The following is a 19,219-nucleotide window of genomic DNA, read 5'->3' on the forward strand; positions in this document are numbered from 1 at the left end:
GCTTTCTCACGCAGTTGAGAAGGGGGACAATTGGGCGGAGCCATCCGCCTCTTACCGAGAGCAAAATACCCCTTACTACTGCACTGTCCCACGGGGCCGGATCACGGCCATGCAAGAGAGAGTGGGGAGCTTTATTGCGAACCACACAATGGGCCCCGGCTTTTTAGTTTTCGTGTCGAATCCAGAAGACACAGTCGTCTGGCCGGCTGGTACTAGTTATGATAGCGCCTGCTTTGGCTGCTACGAGGCGGCCATCAGGGCTGGGCTGCGCTTCCCACTACATCCGGCTGTTCAGCGGATCTTGGATGGGTATGAGTTGGGGTTATGGCAGTTAGCCCCGAACTCCTGGGTCAACGTACTCGGCTATGTGGCCGGGTGCGAACTGCACGGGGTGGAGCCAAACTTCGAGGCTTTCGCCCACATGAACTACCTCAGCCGGACCCCTAAGGCAGGCGGTACCGGCTGGTATCAATTGACGAGCCACAGAGGCTACCTCATGACAAGAGGTAAAGCAAACAAGTGGAAGGATTGGCGAAGCACCTTCCTTGTCATTGAAAGTTCAGACACAGAGCTGAACAAGCGCTTCAACAGGTGGAATAGGAATCCGCCTCTTCTTGCAGGCGGCCGCAGCATGCCGCCTGTTCCCCCCAAAGCCATGAAAGAGATCCTGGATAAAGGAATCTTTAAATTAGAGTCGAGGGTCGACTCTACTACAGGGGTACGAGAGCAAGTACCCCTGCACTGCGTCCCGAGCTTCAAATGGCTCTATGACGAATACTTTCTGGCCGCCTTTGGCTTTAGCAGTCGGTGTTCAAGAGGTAGCCGGCTTGTCGAATACTCTTTTTATCCATGAGTTACTGTTTATCTTTTTATTAACTTGGTATCTTGTCTTTGTAGCGGATGCCATGAGCAAGATCACCGCTTCCAAGACTGCGGCGGACATGTTGCGAGCCTCTATTATGCAACAATCCTCAACCGACTCCCCCAACAGGGGGGCACCCTTGGTGAGCTCCTAACCTTTCACTCTCTTTTTGGAGTTGGGTTTATGCATATACTGACCGAGTGTGTTTTTTTTTTTTTTTTTTTTTTTTTTTTTTTTTTTTTTTTTTTTTTTTTTTCAGACGGGCACTCCAAGAACCTCTTCTTCCCAACAGCCGGACTCCAAGACCCGGAGGACGACTATTGCGAGCTCTCCTGGTACTGCCAGGAAACATGCGGCGGCTGAGAAACAGCCGTCCACTCCTTCTCAAACTCCAATCAGGCCGCCTAGAAGTATGAAGCTGTCCTTGTGAATTTAGACTTGCTCCCTTCTTTACTAGCTCTAACCCGTTTTGTTTATGCTTGATGCAGCCGGCCCTCAGGAGCCAGACTTGGTCGAGGTGGCCAAGTCTATGATCAAAGCCGTCCCCCCGGCTGAGAGGGAGGCAGTCAGGGGTGTCGGCACCCTTGACCTAGACGGGATTGCAGGGGTCCTTGCTGAGGTATACTTAGCATATTTTTGGTTATTTAAATTCCAGGACGCCTGTTTTTTGTTTGAAAACTGACGCCTGTTTCCTTTTACTTAGGCCCTGCTCCGAGTGAACGACCTTCGCAAGCCGCTTGACAGGAAGAACAAAGAGGTAAAGGCTGCAAAAGCTATGGCCGCCTCTGACTGTGATAAGGCAATGTTTCAAATTGCCCAAAATGAGATTTTGACAATTGATATTCTTTATTATCAAGCGCAGGCTACTGCTGCTATCCGGGCTCAGTTGGAGGCGGCCCAGAAGAAAAATAATGAGCTGGAGGCGACCATCAACAATCTCAAGGCCGAGCTGAGACCTCTTCGCCAAAAAATGTCCTCATACGACACCTTGGAGAAATCCTTGGCATACGTTAAGGAACGCCTGGTGACCCAGGAGAAGAGTCTTACTCAGGAGCTCTCGGCAAAGGCCGAGCAAGAAAAGAAGGAGCTGGTCCGAGAGATGATGGAAGACTCTGCTCAGATCCAGCGCCTGACCTGGGGCCGCCTATTCCCCAATGCCGACTTTTCCTCATGGGAAAAAACGTACCGCCAGTGTTCTGATAGATATAATCAAGAGATCCTGGCGGCTGCTGAGGACGAGGCGTTGGAGGAGGAGGAGCCGGTAGTGGCGCTTGGGCCGCTTGGGGTGGATGCATTGAAGAAGGATGCAGCTGAAGCCGAGTCCAACAAAAAGAGTGCTGACCAGGCGGCAACTGCTATTATTGAAGATCTGCCCCCTTCTTAAGCTTTATGTCTTCTTTTTACGGCCTGCGTGCCGTTTGTTTCTGTTTACCCGGCTAGGGGGCCGGGGTTTGAATATTTTGTCGGTCTTAATGACCGGCTTCTTTTTGTATCTTTTACCCGGCCAAAGGGTCGGGGGTATGAATATTTATGCCGGTCCTTCTTGCCGGCTGTTAATATAACTCAGGCGAACATTATTTTAGGTCGCCTTTTTGCCAAAATGTTTCGAATTTGTTTTGACTTTGCTAAGTATCGAAACTCTGATATCCAATTGCATACTATACCGACTGTTTTGCATGGCCGATAGTTGCGGACAGGTACGAGGTAGTTAGTCACGCCACCTATGCCCCTGGACGACTGGTTGTCTGTTTCCAGGCTAAGCGATCAGTCGGCCACTTTAAAGACTGGATCCCCTTCAACCAAGTAGGAAGGTGGTTTCCTACCTGCCTTGTTTGTTTTTTTGGGCTAGAGACTCTAGTCGGTCCAGGCCGACTGTTCCCCGCCACATTTAATCTAGTTTCATACTAAATTTTTAAGGAGTGACCAAGTAAACATGATTGTTACCTAGTTGCCGAGTGACTGAGTAGTAGAGGTTTCAAGCGGTGGGTACCGGTTGTTCCCCTTTATTCGCCAATGTTTGTTGGCTATTAACTCATAAGATACCGACTGTTCTTCCCCAAGTAGTTCAGTCGGTTGGTTGACACGGATGGTTACTGCGACCACTTGTTTGACCTGATTAGTCAGTTAAGTGAGAGGTATCCTTGTCCGGGAAACGGCTACGTGGTTGTCTTGGTTAGACAGTCGTATAGGTGCCGTGTAATGATTTTATAGAACAATGTTTCACCCAAAAGGGAGCTGCTCTCTGCGACGAATTTCATCCGGATGGATGCCGTCGGACGCCTGCTATAATGTTGGGACAGGTCGAATTAAACTTATATTTGGATGAGTTGGCTTGGCGCCTGGTCTGATCATTTCAGCCATGAGCCTTTGATAGTTCTTGGTGAACTGTGTTATGGGAGAGTAGCCGGTTGTGTGGAACAAGCGGCGTGCCCCTCTTAAGTAAGAATGAAAATTAAACATGGAGAGTAGCCGACTGTTTGTCAGTAGGCATGCCCCTCTTAGTACAAAATTGAATGAAACAACAAACTTTTATTAAGTAGCCCTCGACTATTTACATCATTCAAAAGAAATATTTCTTAAGATTATCTACATTCCAGGTTCGAGGCAACGGTTGACCGTCTGGTGTTTCCAGACGGTAGGTACCGTCCCTGACCTCTTCATAGATTCGGTAGGGTCCTTCCCAGTTGGGAGTTATTTTGCCAGACTCATTAGCCCTACCAACTGCTTCCATTTTTCTAAGTACAAAGTCCCCCACTTTGAGTGGACGCCTGTGTACTTTTTTGTTGTATGATCTGGTCATTCTCAGGCGGTAAATTTCATGGCGCAAGACAGCATTGCCCCTCTTTTCTGGGAGTGAGTCTAATGTCAGGCGCATGGCTTCCCAGTTTGCCTCTTCGTCATATAGCATTACTCGAAGAGTCGGCTCGTAGTGTTCAATTGGAAGAACAGCTTCCGCACCATAGGTTAGGAGGAATGGAGTTTCTCCAGTCGCCCCTTTTTCAGTCGTCTTAATGGCCCAGAGAACATGTGGTAATTCATCCGCCCATAGGCCGCCTGCTCGTTCAATCTTTTTCTTGAGACCGTATGAGATGATTTTATTTAAGGCTTCTACCTGGTCGTTTGCTTGTGGACGACCGACTGATGCAAAGTGGTGTGCAATTCCTTGGTCACCCAACCAGCTTTTGAGAACAGGCGTCTCAAATTGGGGACCATTATCAAAAACCATAGACATGGGAACCCCGAACCGAGTGATGACATTTTTCCAAATGAATGAAATTACATCTTTCGTCTTGATTCCCTTTACAGCCTCCGCCTCCACCCATTTAGTGAAGTAGTCGACTGCAACAAGTATGTACCTCCTTCCGCCTGTAGCAGGCGTATAGGGACCCAGAATATCCATGCCCCACTTAGCAAACGGTAGTGGGCTATGAATGGTAGTGAGGTCAGTAGCCGGACGGTGAATTAGTTTGCCAAACCTTTGGCACTTGTCACATTTTTTCACCATCTCCATTGCATCTGCTTCTAAAGTAGGCCAAAAGTAGCCCTGCCGCCTTGTCCGTTGAGCAAGCGACCTACCGCCTATATGGGAAGCGCAGTAACCAGAGTGAAGATCGTCTAGTATCTCTCGTCCCTTTTCTGGAGTAACACACTTTAAGTAGGGTTGAAGGTACCCTCTTTTGTGAAGTTCTCCCCTTATCATTTCAACACTGGCTGCCCGTTTTTTCAGCGCAGCCGCCTGGTGATGATCATCCGGCAGGGTACCGTCTGTCAGATATGCCCTGATTGGATCCATCCAGGTTGAGCTTCTGTCTAGGATTCCAATAGGGTCTTCCTCGATGCTTCTCTTCTCCATTACTTCCCAAAAAACAGTTCGAGGAGTATCACAAGAGGCGGATGATGCTAATTTTGAAAGTGCATCCGCCTGGTTGTTTTCTGATCTCGGCACTTGAGTCAGATGAAAATCTTCAAGGGATCCGACTGCTTGTCGTACCGCCTGTAAATACTTGATCATGGCCGGATGGGTTGCTTCGTATTCGCCATTATACTGACTCACTATCAATTGTGAATCGGAACAGGCGTCTATCTTTCGTGCCCCTGCCGCCTTGCACATGCGGATTCCGGCTAGTAAAGCTTCATATCCTGCCTCATTGTTTGAGGCCTGAAAACTGAAGCGTAGAGCATACTCGTATCTGTCGCCCTCTGGCGATTGACATATGACGCCTGCTCCACAACCATTTGAAGTAGAGCTTCCGTCCACATATACCTTCCAGACTTGGTCTGGATCTCGAGAATCAGGGGGACGAGTCATCTCAACAATAAAGTCAGCAAAGGCTTGCCCCTTCACTGCTTTTCTAGGCTCGAAAGTAACTTCGAGGCTCTGTATTTCTATGGCCCATTTGATCATCCGGCCTGACGACTCCATGGTGGTCAGTGGCCGCTTGATAGGTTGATCTGTATACACGACGACTGCATGTGCCAAAAAGTAGGGCTTCAATTTTTTAACAGCCATGAAGAGTGCAAGACCAAATTTCTCCACTAAGGGATACCTCAACTCGGCATTTTTCAGTACATGACTGACAAAGTAGACCGGAAGCTGACATCTGTCTCTTTCAGCAAGAAGAACATCGCTTAACGCATGATCAGAGACGGACAGGTACATGTAGAGTACTTCTTTGGGAAAAGGGCTGACCAGCCTCGGCAAGGAATGCAAGTGAACTTTCAATTTCTGGAAGGCCGCCTCAGCATCCGGCCCCCATTCAAACCTTGCCTTCTTCTTAATGGCCTGGAAGAAGTATAAGCATTTGTCGCCTGATCGGCTTAGAAATCTTCCCAAGGCCGCCAGACAACCTGTTAACTTCTGAACCTCTCGGACGGTACGAGGCGACTGCATGTCGATGACCGCCTGCACCTTCTTAGGGTTCGCCTCTATTCCTCTCTGATTGATAAGGAATCCGAGAAATTTCCCAGACTCAACTCCAAATACACATTTCTTGGGATTGAGCATGACATGGTGTCGCCTGAGTGTGGCGAAAGTTTCTCGGAGGTCCGACAGATGATCTATCAGAAGCTTAGACTTGACAATCATATCGTCAATGTATGCCTCGACGTTTCTCCCAATCTGATCAAAGAACACAGTGTTTATCATTCGCTGGAAGGTGGCCGGGGCATTCTTAAGACCAAACGGCATGACCGTGTAACAGTATAACCCTTGATCAGTAACGAAGGCCGTCTTCTCCTGATCTTTCTTCCATAAAGGAATTTAATGGAAACCAGAGTAGGCGTCCATAAAGCTCATCAAAGCATGGCCGGCTGTTGAGTCGACCAGGTTATCAATTTTAGGCAGAGGGTAACTGTCTTTGAGGCACGCCTTGTTTAAGTCTGTGTAGTCTACACACATTCGCCAGGTGCCATTCGGCTTTTTAACAAGCACCACATTTGCAACCCAATCTGGGAAGTAACATTGCCGAATGAACCCTGCATCAAGTAATTTTTTAACTTCGGCGGCTGCCGCCTGACTTCTTTCTTCGCCATGGTTCTGCTTCTTCTGCCTTACCGGCTTCTTTTTTGGATCCACAACCAGTTTATGTACCGCCAGGTCAGGACTAATGCCTGGCATTTCGTGGACTTCGAATGCAAAGATGTCCTTGTATTCTTTCAATAGTTTGTGAAATTCGTCACCCAGGACTCTCAGAGCAGTCGTCCCAACTTTGACTATTCGGTCAGGACGCGAGTCGTCTAAGATCAGGTCCGTATGCTCACCAGCCGGCTGAGGGCGGAATTTATCCAACCGCTCCTCTGCCAATGATTGCTATTTTTTGTCTTTTCTTGCGGCCCCCGTCTGGGCTGCCTTTCTCTTCTTGCCGCCTGCTTCTTGAACAGGCGCACTCTCCTTGACATTGTCAAGGTCTGTTTTTCCACCACTTGACCCAGCGGCCATAACAGTGGGCTTGATATCCGAGAGATAGCACTCTCGGGCCATCCTCTGATCTCCCCTTAGGGACCCGACTGTTCCATCATCCCTCTCAAACTTGAGCAACATAAGGGATGGGATTATAACAGCCTTGGAATTATTCAGGGTTGGTCGTCCCAGAATCATGTTGTAGGCCGAGAGTTCTTCTACTACCAGGAACCGGACTACCATGTGTCGTCCTTCCCCTTTTTCACCCAGGCGGATGGGTAAATCCACTCGTCCCACTGGGTGGACGACTCCTCCTCTAAACCCTACTAAAGGGTGGGATGCCGGATGTATGCAATCAGTCTGATATTTGAGCTTTGACAGACATTTGCTACTGATAAGATCTGAGGAGCTTCCGGTATCTATAAGGATTCGGCCAACTCTCTGGTTGGCCACTTTACATTCAATAACGATAGGGTCGTCATGCGACCCCCTTACCCCTCCTAGATCTTCTTCAGTGATGACAATCTCAGGAAATGAATATTTGGAGGGCTGTTCTTGGTGAACGGAATTTACGTCTAGCCGCCTGATATTGTCTTTGTTGCCCCTAATAGTGGGGCCGCCTCCTGAGAAGCCGCCTGCAATGGTGTAGACGACTACATCATCTGTATCAGAGCTGTCGGCCTGTTGACTCTTTTTGGCCGACTGCTTTTTCGAGGAAGTGTTCCCCGTAGATTTCTTGACATAAGAGTCAAGATCGCCTTGCTCAGCCAGGCGGTCCAGATACCGCATGAGACTGATGCATTCATTAGTGTGATGACCAACATCTTCATGATAATCACAAAATTTTTCTTGGTTCTGGTTGCTCGCAGAACCCTTCATGGGGGCCGGCTTCTCAATTGAGATCCGTCCCTTGATTTCCTTTAGGATAGCTTGGCTATCCTTGTTAAACGCATACTTTAGGGAGTATGGTTTGAATTCTTTCCTCTTCTTCTCGGCCGGCTGTTTAGAGGAATCAGCCGCCCATACCTCTTTTCTCTTCTTCTCATCTTTGTTCGACGACTGTTTCTGTCGTCCTTCTCTTTTGTCGAACCTTTTCCCGTCCGACTGTTTTCCCGTGCTACAAAGATCAGTCGCCTGTATATAGGCTTTCGCTTCAATCAAGGCCTCTTGAAGAGTCTCCACCCTCTTTCGAACCAAATCAAATTTGAATGTCGACCCGTCTTTGAGGCCTCTGAAAAAGTCAGTATAGGCTACCTCATCCGGTAACCCTTGAATCTGTATTCTCATCAGGTTAAACCACCTGATATAAGAACGAAGCCCCTCCTTCTCGCCCTGCTGAATCGTTCCTAAATCAAGGGTCGTCTTCTTCGCAGGTATGTTCATGGCAAAGTTGGAGGTAAATAAGTAAGCAAGCGTCCTGAAGTTATTCACACAACCAGTCGGCAGGTTGCCGAACCATTGTTGTGCGATTCCTTTGAGAGTCGCTGGAAAACACTTGCACCAAGTGGGATCATCCAACCCTTGAAGGTACATCAGGTTGGTGAATGCCATCAAATGGTCTTCTGGGTTAGTAGTGCCTTCATAGGCGCCTACTAATACATTTTTCACTTTGGCCGGCTGAGCGACTTCAGTAATTTCCTTGGAGAAGGCCGACGGCTGTTCCCCAAGTCTAAGCAACCATAGCTGCCAGTCCATAGGTTGGATATTCTTTGCTGCATGCCCTCCAAACAGAGGTGGCTGCAAAAAATATTTTTGTTGCGGTACAAATGGTAAGTTTGGTACCGCCTGGTCACTATGAAAGCCGGACTGACGGGAGGTACCGCCTGACTAACTCTCATGATGCGACTGAGTATACCTCATCGAGGTATTGCGTAGACTGTCTTGGAAGTCTGAAGTAGAGGCCGACTCTGACAATCGGTCATTCTTCTTCTGCTCTAGGAATAACCGAGCATCTGTGTATGTTTTCTTCGACCCGTCCGCCTGAATATGACGAACAGGTTTCCTCTTTCCTGGAGTAGGAAAGCGGTACTTTGTGAAATCAAGGACAGGCGGCTCCCACTTCCTAGAGTTAGGATGAGGGGTCGCCTCTCGCCCTTGAACAGGCTTCCTCTTCCCTGAAGAGGAAGGTTTCTTAGCCGACTGCTCCTTGGCCAGAGCAGGCAGCTTCTTGTTGAGCAACTCTTGAATCTCTCCCTTGAAGCCCCTCATGAAGGTCATGAGTTCGTTTCTTGTAATGGGAGCAGACCCATCAGCCGACTGCTGCTTAACAGGCGGTGCGCCGGCTGGATCACTGAGTCCAGTTTGAAGATCTTCCCGTTCTCTCCTTTCGGTATGACGGGTGCGTCGGGCCCTTAGGGTCCTGTATGAAGCTGTGTGAGCTTCAACTTCAAATTCTTCCTCAGTATCATGGTCCGAATGAACTTGAGGGTCGTACAGGGGACGCCTCTCTTCAGGAGTCGGTACAGACGTGGATGCCATCTCAGAAGTACTCTCCCCACAGACGGCGCCAAAATGTTTCGGGGTTTTTCTGATGTCCTGCGGGAGAGTTACAATTCGGAGACTGGAACCGGACGCTTGTACCTGCAAAACAAACGGATGCTCCGGACGATTGGAGATCCGCCTCCGACGGTCAAGTTAGTACTTGATTAAGGAGTAATTAATGCGGAAATAAAAGTAATTGGGTCTCTCTAGGTGATAGTGTTAAATGTACGTACTCTCTCTTAATGAGGATTAATGGGCATATTTATATGCCTTGGGATGCGTGCTAGTACTGGGTTTAGGTTAAACCTAAGGCTGGCTGGGCCTCCCACAATGATTGGGCCTTGTTGGCCGGTTTTCCCATTTGGCATGGGTGGACACGTGTCACATTGCAATTGGTCCAAAGAGGACGAATCTCTTGATGACACGTGGCAGGCTCCTATTGGCCTACATGAAGGACACGTGGCGAAACCTGATTGGCCCACGTGTCGGATGCTGATTGGTGGATAAAAATCCCCTAATCACCTGCCACCTTTCAGCGATGTATGATGGCAATTTTCTCAGGACTCATAGAAAACTCTATGGAAGTATTTATGGATGATTTCTCTATCTATGGAACATCTTTCGATGTATGTCTTGAAAATTTGAAAAGGTGCTCGAAAGATGTAAAGAAGTTAATCTAATCTTAAACTGGGAGAAATGCCATTTTATGGTACAACAGGGAATTGTCTTAGGTCAAGTCGTGTCTAATAAGGGTATTGAGGTTGATAGAGCTAAAATAGAGGTCATAGAGCGCTTACCACCTCCTAACTCTGTAAAAGGAGTTCGAAGTTTCCTTGGTCACGCAGGTTTTTATCGGCGTTTTATTAAGGATTTTTCGAAAATTGCTAGACCTTTAACTGAGCTATTGGCCAAGGATGTCCCTTTTGTCTTTTCTGATGCTTGTCTTGAAGCTTTTAACAGGTTGAAGGAAGCTTTAATCATGCTCCAGTCATGCAACCCCCAGATTGGAGTCTGCCGTTTGAAATCATGTGCGATGCTAGTGATTATGTGGTAGGAGCCGTGTTGGGGAAAAGGAAGGAGAAGAAGCTCCATGCCATATACTATGCTAGCAAGACTTTGAGCTCTGCTCAAATGAATTATGCCACAACTGAAAAAGAAATGCTAGCAGTTATATATGCTATTGACAAGTTTCATTCTTATTTGGTAGGTTCTAAATTCATCATACATACAGATCATGCAGCATTGAGGTTCTTGATGACCAAAACACATGCCAAGCCTAGGTTGATTCGATGGATTCTACAGCTACAGGATTATGACATCGAAATCAGGGATACCAAAGGGACAGAGAACGTTGTTGCAGACCATCTTTCCCGTCTTCTCCTTGACCCTGAGGATGGAGATGATACTCCTTTTGATGATTCTTTTCCTGCTGAACATTTACTAGCTTTATTACAGACTGAATCCCCTTGGTTTGCCGACTTAGCTAATTTTCTCTCAACAGGTACAATGCCTCATGGCTACTCTTCTCAACAAAGGAAGAAATTCTTTTCTGAGGCAAAGAGATACCACTGGGACGATCCCTTCCTTTACAAAGAATGCGCGGACACCATGATCCGTAGATGCGTTCCGGAAACCGAGGTAAGTAATATTATCTCACATTGTCATGACTTACCCTGTGGTGGACATGCAGGCCCCTCGAAGACAATTGCAAAGATTTTGCAATGTGGGTTTTATTGGCCTACGATGTTCAAGGATACCTATGCCTATGTCAAAGCATGTGATAGATGTCAATGGACGGGCACAATTTCTAAGAAGAATGAGATGCCACTTAACAACATACTCGAGGTCGAGTTGTTTGATGTGTGGGGGATAGATTTCATGGGTCCGTTTCCCTCTTCTCATGGCAACCGTTACATATTGCTAGCTGTTGATTATGTTTCAAAGTGGGTGGAAGCAATAGCCACTCCAACCAATGATGCTCGGGCGGTAAGTAAGTTTTTCAAGAGAGTTATTTTCCCTCGTTTTGGTTTACCACGTGTTTTGATCAGTGACAGGGGAACACATTTCACGGAGCATCGGTTTGAAGCAATGTTGAAAAAATATGGAGTACAACACAGACTTGGCATTGGCTATCACCCACAAACTAGTGGCCAAGTTGAAGTGTCCAACCGAGAAATCAAATCTATCTTGGAGAAAACGGTTGCAAGGATAAGGAAGGATTGGCCAATTAAGATTGATGATGCGCTATGGGCATACCGAACGACCTTCAAAACGCCTATTGGTACAACCCCATATAGACTTGTGTATGGAAAGGCGTGCCACTTACCAGTCGAGCTAGAACACCGAGATTTTTGGGCTATTAAAAGTTTAAATTTCGATGCTCAAGCGGCAGGAGAAAAGAGATTATTACAATTAAATGAGCTAGATGAGCTCCACCTTGAAGCCTATGAAAGTTCAAAGTTGTACAAAGAAAAGACCAAAAGGTGGCATGATAAGGGTCTTGTGAGAAGGGAGTTCAAAGAAGGGGATCAAGTCCTTCTTTTCAACTCTAGGTTGAAATTATTCCCTGGTAAGCTTCGGTCTAGGTGGTCGGGACCGTTCAAGATTAGGAAAGTTTTCCCCTATGGCACTATTGAGTTGGAGAACACAAGAGGGGAACCCTTCAAAGTCAATGGACAAAGAGTGAAGCACTACCGAGTCGGTGATCCCATCGATGAGGGGGTGGATATCACACTCTCGTCCCCATCACCAAGCTCCTGAGAAGCACTACGGTCGAGCTAAAGACCTTATAAACAAGCGCTAAATGGGAGGCAACCCATTCTCGAGTTTTCACTTTTCTTTCTTCATTATTTTCATCATTTATTCTTGATTCTTTGGTTTAGACCTTGTGTTTAATTATTTTGTTTGTTTCGTCTTTTAAACAGGTGAAAAGTGGGTGAAAAGAAGAGAAAATAAGGAGGAAAGTATCAAAAAGAAACAAAAAGAGGAGAATTAACCTGCGCAAGGAGGCACGTCTGTGCCCCTGAAGAGGCACGTCTGTGCCCCTGAAGAGGCACGTCCGTGCCTCTGAGGCAGAATGTTGAGGAAGTTTGAGTTCTGAAGAGGCACGTCCGTGCCTCAGACAAGGAACGTCCGTGCCTAGGGCCTTCGTAAAAAAAAAACCCTGAATAATTAGGCACGTCCGTGCCTACTCAGAGGCACGTCCGTGCCTCCGAGGCAGAAAGTTCAGAGTTCAGACTTTTGAAGAGGCACGTCCGTGCCCCCCCTAGGCACGTCCGTGCCCCCCCTAGGCACGTCCGTGCCTCCCTCGAAAATAAGGAGGACACGGGCATGCCTATTTCCTTCACTCCCAAACTCTCACCTCTCAAAATTCAAGAGCTTCTCTCTCCTCTCTTTCTACCCCAATTTCGGCCACCCCCCTTCAATTTCTCACCTTATTTCACAAAATCTCACAACAATCTTCAAGTTTTCAATCTTTCTACTCCAATCATACACTCCACTACCATCAAAAATCAATCCAAACCCCAATTTCTTGCAAAATTTCGAAGAACCCTAGGTTGAAAATCAATTTGGGGGTTTTTTGATTGAAGGCTTTTTGGAGCAATTGGGAAGCAAGGAAAGGATTATAAGGTGATATTTGCAACTATTGTGGATCAATTGCGGGTATTAAACACCCACCACACCTTGGGTACCCTCTTTTCTTGCACTTTCTCTCTCTAGATTTTTATGCTTAATTTGCTACGAATTGCTCAAGAACCCAACCCCCTCCACAACCACTTGCCCACATTCCCCCTATTGACACTTTTGGGATTAATTTCGGGGCCAATGAGGAATACATGAAAAATTTTCTAAGAATTAGAACCCGATCACTAGTCCCAACAAGATTCTTTGACCAAGAAGCCATGGCCACCCTAGGTATGGGGGATGAAGTCCAACGAATTTTTAGCCGGTTAGGATGGAATGGTTTCCTTGAAAAGCATGCCAACACTTACTCTAACATCACTTATGAGTTCCTATCTACCATAGAGGTCCGCCGTAGACCCGACGGACATACACCTAGGGACGTTTCATTTAATTGCTTTGGTGAACGTCATACCCTCACGGTGAGGGAAGTCAACGTGTTGTTGGGTTTCCCCACCTTTGGACAACTAGGTAGACCGAACTACGATAGGCTAGATGGCTATAGTGACCTTTACATGTGGCGAGACTTAACCGGACTAGACAACTATGACCCTAGTCATTCTAAATCCACATGCATTATCCATCCGGCCATCCGACTTATTTGTAGACTCTTCTCCCGGACTTTGTTTGCTAGATTAAACACGGGGGGAGTCTGTTCGGCCAAGGAACTCTACTTTTTATGGCATCTACTAGCCCACCCTAACCCCGGTGACCATGAGGATGTGATTAACCCCGGGGCTTGGTTTATAGACCACTTATATAATGTGGCCATGGGGATTGGGGATATTGCCATAGGGGGCATGCTTTCTTTACTTGTTAGTGGCTATGTGCATGATTTTGCAGATCTAGAGGAGTACAGGGTTGCAGGTCCCACCACACTGAGCTTTCAGAGTTTCCAGCAGATGAGCTGGGTGAAGAGACGCCTTCGGAACCAAGGCTACGAGTGGCTAGTCGGTCGTCCTACTCTACCATGACCGGTCCCCTATGCTTTCCTCCCAAAGCTCGGGATTCCTCCGGTGGCTGGGAGGGATACTTGGATTATCCCTCCTGATTTCATTTGGCCACCACAGCATATTGAGGGTGTCCCATTGCCTGTGGGGGAGGGAGCCCAGCTGCACGCAGGAGAGGGCCATGCACACATGGAGGAGGATATCCCAGTTCCAGGGCTGCAAGCCCTACCTAGCTTGGAGGAGCAGATTGCCTCCATGAGGGCCGATATGAACCATGTCATGCTTAGCATGGGAGACTTGAGGAGGGATGTCAGTGACACGCAGAGGGCGGTCACGAACTTATCGATGTCCCATGATAGCATGGCGACGACTTTTGGTGACCTGCGAGATCAGCTCGCCACCTTCCAGGCCGAGTTCTATGACATCGGGGGCATGATGCGACAACACTTTCAGGGCGGTCCTAGCACCGACCCGAGGTATGGATTTCCCCCCACCCCTCCTGATCAGTAGGTTGTTTCCCCTTCCCCTTGTTCATGTAACACTGTTATATGCATACATTGAGGACAATGTATGATTTAGCTTGGGGGAGGATTTGCTTTTCACCATGTATATATTAGATTTATTTCAGTTTTTGGGTAGTTTATTTATTTCTAGTGTCGAATAATATGTCATTGCATGACTATGCTTCTATGATTATAATCACATATGTGTGCTTTTTGAAAAAAGAGTTTTTGAAAACCCATTCATTGATGTGCTTGGATTTGAGTTGGTTTGTGGCCAGGATGGTCTCCCCGCTCTACTTATGTGAATAGTTTGTGTATCCGGTGAGAGTTTTGAGCCATATTTGACTGATTTCACTCTACCTCAGTCATGTTTCTTCTTGTGTGATTAGATTGTCCTTCATATAATTGAATTCTTGGTCTTGCTTTTTGACTATTTGAAACTTTATGATGCATGTCGCGAAAAGATGATTGAAATTTCCTTGTAGAAATTAGAGCCTCCACATTTTAGGCCTTCATGTTTTTTCTTTTTGTTTTTATTTATTTTTATTTTACATTCACCCGTAGGTTGAACCAATTTGAGCCATATTAACCCCTTCTTGATACCCTACATTTAAAGCTTTAGAGCTATTTTTCTAGGTTTATTTTGAAGGTGTTTTACATTTGTTAAGCCCTATGAGTGTGAATGATGTTGGTATAAAAAAAAAAGGAAAGAAAACAAAGAGAAAAGAAGGGAAATTATGAGAAAGAAAAGAAAAAAAGGAAGAAAGAAGAAAAAAGAAGAAAAGAAATATGGTCTTAAAGGCCTTTGAAAAATCGAGAAGTCTTCCATTTTATTTTTATTTAATCCCTTCCTTTTTGTGTGAAGAGAAAAAAAAAGGGAAGGAAAGAATAAAGGGCTATGTTTATAATTGTATGGAGTTGGAGGAAATAAGGTTGGATTGAACCCGACATTTGAATGTGTAGTGGGATTAGGATTTGTTTTATTTTGAGCACCACATTCCCAAAATACGTCGTCCAATCCTTATTTACCCAGCTTACCTAATGTGGATTTCATGATTTTCGTGCTCGCATCAATCACTAAAAGTGGAGAAAGTCACATTGCAAGCCTAAGGAGGCCGGTTGTGTGAAGTTGATATGCATGCTATGCTTAGGTTGAGTGGCTTCATATTTCACCCCGAAAACACATGAGCGTTATTGTTTTTATTTTTCACAACTAAAGTGAGAACTATTCATGTTTGTGTGAGTAGGTATGGGGAGATGTGTGGTAAGATTGGTTGTCAAGTCCAAGTATATGAGATGAATGGTGGTTTTTTTGCATGTTGACTCTTGATTTCTTTTTTATCGTGGTTTTGAACTTGATGGCACATTGTGATTGTTTGAGGAGTTGTCATTCTCCTCCCTTGTGATTCATGGTTAAATGCTTGAGGACAAGCATTAGTTTAGCTTGGGGGAGTTTGATATGTCGTGTTTTGTGTATATTATTTGGCTTATTTTTAGTTAGTTTTGTTAGTTTAGTTGATTATTTGAGTCCGTTTTGGCGTATTTTGCTTTAGTTTGGATAATTCGATGCTTTTATGGGTAGTTGTGTTGTTTTTGATGAATTTCAGGAATAATGGAACTAATTTGGATGAGTTATGGATCCATGAAGTAAGCCGAGGCCCACGAGCCTTCACGAAGCGTGATGATTGAAGAAAGGACGATTTAGGGCTTTTTGGAGCTAGGCACGACCGTGCCTAGCTGAGGCACGTCCGTGCCTCCAAGTCAGTATACTCATCAAATTGCTTCGACATTAGGCACGTCCGTGCCTAGCAGGAGGCACGTCCGTGCCTATAGCCGTATTCAAAGACCAGCGCAGGCACGTCCGTGCCCAGCACCAGGCACGACCGTGCCTGGAAGTCAGAAGCTACCCAAGTTATGCACGCAAGTAGGCACGTCCGTGCCTATGAGGAGGCACGTCCGTGCCTCCTGGGATTCTTGTGTGCCAAGCCTTTTGCCGATTTTCTTATCTTTTCTAGGCTTGTATTTATACTAAGTGGTGTTTTATTATTTGATTAAGTTTTTATTAGTCTAGTTTTACATTGTTAAAAACCTAGTTATCTCCATTATTATTTTCCAAGTTTTGGTAATTCAAGATTCAAGATTCAAGCTTTCTACTTTCAATTTTATTCAAGATTTGGTATTTATTTTTCATCCTTTGTTATTTAATTATGTTTTCATTATTTATTATTGTTTTTGTTTCTTTAATCATGTGTGAGTAGATTCTTTAATTCAAGGTCTAGTGTAGCCCTATTATTATTGATGCATGAATTAAATCTTTAAATTCTTTAATAACTTTAACAATTGAATTGCTAAATTGATTGTGATTATGCCAATGCTAGGTTAGACGTAACTATAGTATTGCGATTATTCCATTGTTTTTATCACTGCGAGAGTTGGGTATAAACGGATTTGAGTAAATTAATTTAGGGTTTGATTCATATCACGAGAGTAGTTATGTTTGATAATCGGGAAGTTAGAGTAATGTGTTTAATGTCTTTAATATGCATGATACCATGAGAATAGGATTGATTGTATGTTAGGGAAGCCATTGATACTCGAGAGAGATCCTTGGTATTTATTAGGGTTTACTTTTCCCCGTTCGATTGAAATCTTTTGTTAAGGGTAGAATGACAATTGCATCGATAATAATTGTGGTGAAACTAGATCTTGGATGTTTTAAGTACTTGATTTAATCATCTCATTTAGTTTATTTTCGAATTCTTCTCATACTTAGTTCCTTAGATAATTGATTATAATTGATTCTTGCTTAGTAGAAATTCGAGTCTATTTAATTATTTCTGAACCTTAGTCTCTTGGGATCCGACCCTTACTTGCCAGTAAAATTTATTTATCATTTTTAACAAGTTTTTTTTTTTTTTTTTTTTTTGAAGTAATCATTTTTTACATGTTAAAAAAATATATAATCTACTTATTCTTGTGTTCACATTCCATATTTTGGTGTAGAGATTTAAATACATAAAAAGGGTGTATATAATTGACATTCTATAAGTTAAAAAGAAATAGACAATTGATACTTGTTTATGGAATTGATACATTATCAAACTATTGACTTGCCTTCATGAAAAAACAATAGTTATGCTTTTGCTTGTACAATTAATGATTGAAAAAACTATAAAATAATTAAAATACAGACTACTTTGAGTCACGAAAATATTAAGATTAAATCAAGACAATTCCCAACTCATCCAAAAAAAAAAATGTAAATTAACCAAGAATTGCAGTAGATGGTTTACCTTTCTAAGGATAATGCAAATTATAAAACAAAAACAGAACATCCGTAAATTAGAAATCCTCCAATATAGTAGTGTTAATGATGTTAACGTAGTCAAACAATCTGCAATCCCTACAAATTCAATCAATATTATCATAATCAATTTCATGAAAATAATCAAAGTAAACTCAAAATTAAAGATGAAAACTTGAACGAACAAATAAATATTATATGACTGAAGCCACATTAACGATTTGTAATTAGACAAAATAATAATTTTTTTGAAAGATAGAAGAGGTTAGTGAAATTAATGAACAGTTATAAATATAAATAGTGAAGATAGAAAATACGAAGTAATAATTTAGGTAGAGAATTGTATAAAAAAAAATGAAAAACAAAGGTAGTTATTGTTGAGGAAATAGGCAAATAGTATTGGTTGTTTTCAATAGGGATGAACAACTAATATGTTTTTTTTTTTTTTTTTTTTTTTTTTTTTTTTTTTTGAAAATGTTAATTGGTAACTGTATAGTAACTCTATAACTGTATGTTTAACATGTGTAGTTTAGTTTTGATTTTTAAATTATAGTTTGTTCTTAATTATATCAACATAGTTTTTTTTTTTTTTTAAATAAAATTTATTTATTAATTTTTAATTGTGGATAGGAGAGGTAATTTTGAATATTGAGAAGGGCAATTTAGGGACAGTGAAATTTATCACCCAAAAGGCTCTTTCTCTTTATATATTACTATAGATTAACGTGTCTCGTCTATGATAATTTGTTAACGTAAATAGTTAGGAAAATTTGTTAAAAAGGTCCTTTTAAGCAGGTCTTTTTGTTGTAAAGGTCCTTTTATAAAAAAGGTGGCACAAAAATCCTTATTTTTCCCCTTTTCCCCACTTTTCCCCCTGACCTAGCTCGATTTGTCTTCAATTGCCTTCAATATTAATGTGAGGGATTAAAATCGGAGTTTGATGATTTTTTTTCTCGAAATAGAGTTCGTGTTGAGGTTGATGATAAATAAATTAGGGTATAATAAAAGGGAAAAAAAGAATTTTCATGCCAGGCACATGGCTTTTTTTGGTCGGAAAAAAAAAAGTAAAACTATTGAAATCTGGTTAAAGGACCCTCGCCACAACCTAAGTGTGATAAAAGGACCTTTTGTGCCACCTTTTTTATAAAAGACCTTTACAACAAAAAACCTACTTAAAAGGACTTTTATGATAAATTTTCCAAATAGTTTTTTAAAACCTATAAACAAATACAAACTTAGAGAAATTTATAAATAAAAAAAAAAAAAAAAAAAAAACCTGACATCTATACAATTTGAAAAGGGGATGATGTCAGTGGTTGTTACTTTAGTAATATTTATAGATAGATTATAGATGATTTGTTTTTTTTTTTTTTTTTTTTTTTTTTTTTTTTTTTTTGACAATAGCAAAAAAATTTGTATTTACGAATAGAGGAATTATATACTTGCTTCCTGATTATGCTGTTGCATGTTGAAGATTTTGCAGGATTGCGAATCATCGGTCAAAGCGGCTTTGCTGCATATATGCGCGATGTAGATGGC

This window comes from Chenopodium quinoa, unplaced genomic scaffold, assembly GCF_001683475.1.
Source record: "Chenopodium quinoa cultivar QQ74 unplaced genomic scaffold, ASM168347v1, whole genome shotgun sequence".
NCBI classification, from domain to species: domain Eukaryota; kingdom Viridiplantae; phylum Streptophyta; class Magnoliopsida; order Caryophyllales; family Amaranthaceae; genus Chenopodium; species Chenopodium quinoa.